The sequence below is a fragment of the Corapipo altera genome, unplaced genomic scaffold, assembly GCF_003945725.1.
Source record: "Corapipo altera isolate COAL_440 unplaced genomic scaffold, ASM394572v1 61281, whole genome shotgun sequence".
NCBI lineage: Eukaryota > Metazoa > Chordata > Aves > Passeriformes > Pipridae > Corapipo > Corapipo altera.
Genome location: NW_020884921.1, coordinates 4923759 through 4929770, shown reverse-complemented (window position 1 = coordinate 4929770; position 6012 = coordinate 4923759). Strand labels below are relative to the sequence as shown.

Sequence of the window (6012 nt, the reverse complement as noted above, 5' to 3'; positions counted from 1 at the left end):
GCCTGAACAATTTTTTCACAGTATATCCAAGGAAGCTTGAAGTGCTTGGCAAAGCTAAAAGTATACAAAGTCTCTCTACCAGGCTGATCTATAGAAAAGGTGGAATCATCATGGGCCAGATTCAAATATGCTTGTGAAGTCTGAACAGCTGTGACAGACTCAGACCCATTGCAATCTATGAAACTATTCCCAATAATGAATTTGAACCAGGAAATCGTAGTCAGATTCCAAGAAGGACCACGAGGTTGATGATATAGCTCTTCCTTTTTAATAACAGTCTTAAGTTAACTTTGCAAATGGCGACATTTTACAGACCCTTAGGAAAAAGGTAAAGCAATAGGAATGGATACACTTTTGGGGACACATTTGGTTGCTAGTTGCTCATCAGGATCTAAACAAGCACCTGTTTGCTGACATGCTAGTTCTAAAAAAATGTTGGAGATATTAATGGTTAAAATTAGAAAAACAACCCCAAAAAAACTAAATAAACAAACCCCAACCAACAAAATCTGCCAAAACCAAAAAACAACAAAACAAAAACAGAAAAAAAAAAGAAAAGCTGTCCACCAACTTCTGTGCTGTGCTCCAGTACAAACACTCACTGTACTTTATCTGAGCTCTGAGTGCACACAGAGGTTGGTGAGTTCAGCTGATGGCTGTGTAGAATTGAGGCCGAGTGGCACAAAGAGTACGGCTCCTCTCTCAGCTCCAATCCTGTGAGATTTTATCTGACAATGTTTTCCCTTGCCTATACCTTCCTTCATGCCCTTGAAGCACAAGAGTAAGGAAGAGGCATTGCACCAACTGAATCTCATACAGCCTAAGCAAAATGCGGGCATGGGAGCTGCTCATCAGGGCCTGGTTTCAAAACAGTCTCTTACCTTACTGCCCTACTCATTCACTTTTTAAGTATTGACTGATTTGTGCCTGGCCACAAGACCTTTGAAAGTGGAATAAGACTTTTGCTTATACCTTATTTTAACTACCCATATTTGTGAAGTCACTTAATTTACATTTTTCAAAAACTAACTCCGTTGACATTACTGAGTGCTTCATTTGAGGCAGCTGTAAATTTTCCAGGAGCAAGTGCATTTCTTCCTCATTGCACTTCTTCCTCATTGTAGCCCTCCCTTTTGTAACCTACCCTCTTCTCCTATGAGTAAAACCATGACTACGTGGTTGTGAACTTTAGCTTCACACTGTGCTATAAAACATTGCCACAGTTGCACAGGGGTATTTTCTAAATAGAACTGTGCTCTAACCCAGCTCTCCTTTTCCAGCTACCTATTAAACTGCCTCATTACTGTGTTACTGATCTGATCTTGAAAAAAGCGATGCCGAGTATGTGGAAATAGAAGTTAATGATGCACTGCCTTTAGGTAGAGTCTCCAGAAGCAGTAAAACCAAATCCAACTATTCTTAATTTCCTTTTGCATGCACATTGCCACTAAGAAATAGCAGCATTTTAATGAAATACTTCCCTAATATACTTTAAAGACATGAAAGGCCTAAGAAGATTGTCAGAGCACTGACAGCTGAGGGGAGGAGGGCATTCCTGACTAAAGTTGGCACTTAACCTTTGCATACTCTTCCTTGTATAGTGTAAGGGCTGGTCGTAGGATAAGGACAGGATCAACTGGAAGTAAGTTCTGACCAGGTACAGTACAAGGTACCACATCTCACGCTATTGTACATATGTTTCTGCAGCTATTGTACATATGTACTTCCTGTTAATGTACACACGAAGCACAGATTTCCAAACCTGGAAAAGCAAAAGTCTAACACACCACTGGATTCCCCCAGGTATCAGACACAAATATCCAGATGAAAACACTTGCTACTTTTAGTATTTTTATCATTCTTTTTCCAAAGCTTGAAGACAAACATGACATTATAAATGTATGGGCACTTGGACAAAGGGTGGCTCTGAAATTAATCTGCATCTCATATATATATACATACACACACACACGCACACATACACATATATATATAATGTCAGACCAAATGTACAGGATAAAGGAGGGGTATATACTCAGATCTAGAAGACGGAAGTAGAGAACAGTCTGTTACTTTCTCAGACCAGTGAAACCTGCTCCCAAGGGAAATTTAAATTTGTGCAAAGTGAAGCTCTGCCAACATGTGTTGGCATATCAGGAATCAAGGTCTGGGAACTGCCTGCACTGCTGTAGCTTGGGGAAGGAGGAGGGGACAGAGGCTTAGGAGGTATGCAGTTGTTGTGCACACAGGACAGATATCTGAGAGCTGCAAGCTTGATCTTTTTCCATGACCTAAGCAATGGTTAAAGATTTCCATTCCTCCTAGATTCAAGTCTCACCCTAAGGCTAGCCTTCATTGTTTCAATGGGTTTGAATACACACCAGAACTCCTGAAATCTCTGTAATTTTAAGAGAGATGTATATGAGGTTATACATGCAAGGTGGGAATGGGCGAGTGCCTTAATTTATCAGATCAGTCCTGATTTCCATTGGAATAATGTGTCTCCCCTTTTAACTCAGTTAATAAATGCCTTAACCAGTAACTAATATATTAAGTAGCATTAAACTGTGATAATAGCAACTTTTTTTCCTCACAACAGCAATTTGTAGACTTGGAGAGGGAACAGTGCAGTATTATGTTACACAGCACATGTTTCTGTGGAATTCTTAAGGGAAAACAGAGCCACATCACCTGCCAGGAGGTCTGCTGGGGGCCAGCAGACACATGGGGTACCCAAGTCCCTCTAACTGGATTAAGCAAGGACTGCAAGAATTTTGAGTAATGTACATTTGCAGCCCATACAACATGCACATTTTCTCATGTAAAAAACAATGGTAATCAGTGAAGAGGTACATGTGGACACTTACTGTTCTCTTGCAGTAGATTTACTATGGCAACTTGTGATATACTCAGGGCTTACAGTAGTTTGAAGTTTTGCAATACTCTTCTTTAATACCCTCTTCAGCAAGAGTGTCTCATTCCAGCACAGTTTTTCAGAAGCAGGATAGAATCACCTATGACAGTTATGTTCTATGTGTATGGTCTGAGATGAAGGTAAGCTTTGTGTTAAAACTTCCTTGAACTGCATTAGTCTCAGAAAGGATAGAGTTTCAAGAATGGGAAACTCTCCTAAAGGACAAGCAAAGAATAGGAGACGTTCTGAAAGGAGAACAGAGGCAGCACTGCAGGAGCACATCGACTTGTTTAAAGAATGCAAGCTGACCCTTTTATTTTTCCTCTAAATTAAGCTATAGTCAATTTTCAGATAAAATTAAGTTTAAGGTGCTTGCTTTGCAGAGACCTATTGTCACTTAATAGCAACCTATTGTCACTTAATAGCACCAGTCACTCTGTCAAAGAACTAAAGGCAAAAGGGCAGCTCACGTGGTACAAACAAGACAGGATGGTATACTCCAACCCTGATCAGAGTGTATATTTGTAAAATTCTTGCCCAAAACAGTTAAAGTCAGGCATCCAGGGACAGTAGTTTTTGAATCACAAGAAGGTTTGTAGGTTCTGTTTGTCTTGTCAAGATGATATCTGCTAATGACAGTTACCTCTGATATTCCTCTCTGGGGTTCACTGTATTGATACCAGAACAATGTAAAAATAGTTTGAGAGACAAATCTGTCTCCTTTTCTTTCAGTATGTGTGAAAAGGAAAATTATAAAAGGGTTTTTCTTTCCTGACTTACTTGACTGCTTCTGTGCACCCATCACATAAACTACACTCAGGCTCACATATCCCTGGCTGTGCCAGAATCAGGAAGAAATTTCTGAACAACAAGAACACAGCATGTTTCTTTCGTACTTACTCCAAGAGCCCTCCAAATTGGTTTGACACTGCCCGACAGAGGAACCCCATCACATATCATGACAAAACGATGAGGAAACGTCTATCCTCTTCACAGCAGTCCTCAGAAATGCCCAAAGACTCATTTCTCCCAGCATGATGAAATGCAGATGAAACACCAGTGAAAATGGACTGTGCATCAGTGTTAAACTATTCACACCTCATTGGAGAGCTAAATGAGGACAGTAAGCTAATCATTGTGACATGGTATAACTCAGTTCATGGTGGAACCCAAAAAAAAAAAAGAAATACAGGATCTGAAGCTTCATCCGCAGCCCATGGCAGGCATAATTTTTGTCTTCTTGACATATGTGTTCATGGGGATTTTTTTGTGTGTGTGTCATGTTAAGTACTGTCATAGCTCAACACCTTTATTTAGAAGGGATTTGGTAGATTTTATCTCCTAGACATTTAGACCAACCTTGTTCTGTGCAGAGGAATGTACTGCTCAGCCGTACTGCCTCACCCCATAAGCCTGCAATATCCTACTTCTTCCAACAGGGCATGGTGACCTTATACAACCACACGTGTTGGTGTATCTTTCTGTGTGCCAAGCCCACAAAGATCAGCAAGAAGCAGCAAATGACAAGCACTTTCCACTGCTTCTGGAGGTGAGATCTGGCTCACAACTGACTTCAGAGTAGACAACCCACCCAAAATTCTGCCTGCAGAGGAGAACATAACCAATCCACAGTGGTGTAATGACTCATGAAACAATGTCATGCCTTTGGGCCACAATGGCTAACAGTGGCCAGCTTCAGAAGAATTCCCCCAAACCCAAATATGAAGAGCCAGTGTCTAGTTAGAGCTGCTTCAGCCCCAGAAGAAACATGCTGCCCTCACTCAATCCTGTCCTGTTTGTACTTTTGCACGGGGTCATCTGCTCCAAAAGCTTTTTGTGATGGACCATGAACTACTATTGACTTGTTTTCACGTCATGATAGAGCTGCACTCAGTTTTCTATTCTATAGTCTGTGTGTATCAATACAATCAAGGCTGTGTTTTCTTTTCAAGGCTTTTAAAATTTTGGGATGAGTTGCCAAAGTGGCAAATTTCTTTGGTGCTAATGCTTCTAACCAAGAAAATGATTGGATATTTTCCTTTTTTTCCATCTTGTATGGTCACCACTTCCTTGGACTCAAATGACTCAAACATTTTCACTGTCTGCTGAACAATGATGATTTTGTGGTAAAAGTGCTGACATAGTCCTGCCCCTGGTAAGTTTTGCTGCCCAGAAATTACTAATTATCTGTGTACAATTCTGGAAAATTGTACAGGGTACTTAGTTGTATGTGCTGTAGATGTGTTTCAAAATAACATTACTTAACCCTCTCTCCGAGCTCACATGAGGTATTATAATGCCTTTATTTGTGTCAAGGTCTAAAAATGGAATTAACAGCAAAAAACCATGACTTTGGGCTATTCCATATCTTGCTATTATTCCTTTTTTCTCATTTTCATAAATTTGCTTGACAGTATTTACTTCACTGTATTACTTTAAAGTTATGAATCCTCACTCACTCCTTAGTAAAACAACTTGAGTGTTTTGAGATGTCCAGATGAGAGGGACAGCAAAAGGAGATCCTGAAATGTCATATTTAAAAAGTGGAAAGTATTAATGTTGCATCATTTAGAGGTCAATTTAATCTTGAACTGCAGGCATAACTGTTGTTAAACATTGTGAATTTTGCTTAATTATGTCAGTATCTCACCAGATATAGCTTAAATCTTCAAGTGCAGTACAGAAATGCTAGATATTAATAGCCCTTTCTTTTTAGGAGGCTTTAAGGAGACTAAACTACAACAAGGTTTAAAATTCAGGTTGTCACTGCTTCAACCAGCATCAAATATTTAAGGCTATCAAAAATAGCATTGAAATAAAATTGTATGTGGTATCTATAACTACCCTATAAGGTCTTTTGCTAGCTTCTAACTTCTACATACACCCATTTTAAAATCCTTGTAGCAATTTTAAACATTTTCTCATCATTTAGAATAACTGTCCACCCCTTGAGAAGGACAGGGCAACATGGTTTTTCTAACTATGTTCCCTTTTTCTTCCTTTCTGCCTTCCTAGCTCTTCTGTACTCCTCGCACACCCCAAGTACAATCTTATTTCTTTATGCCAGAATTAGGTAAGCTTCAGAAAAGATGCTACCT

General features: G+C 39.6%; 1 long non-coding RNA gene across 1 annotated transcript in view; it reads right to left on the bottom strand.

The window, feature by feature from the left end:
* Nucleotides 1–3873, bottom strand: part of LOC113953593 — a 12118-nt gene extending 8245 nt beyond the window's left edge. Inside the window, exon 1 of the long non-coding RNA XR_003529930.1 lies at nucleotides 3815–3873. This is a non-coding gene — a long non-coding RNA (uncharacterized LOC113953593). The remainder of the gene's footprint in view (nucleotides 1–3814) is intronic.
* Nucleotides 3874–6012: the final 2139 nt, after the last annotated feature.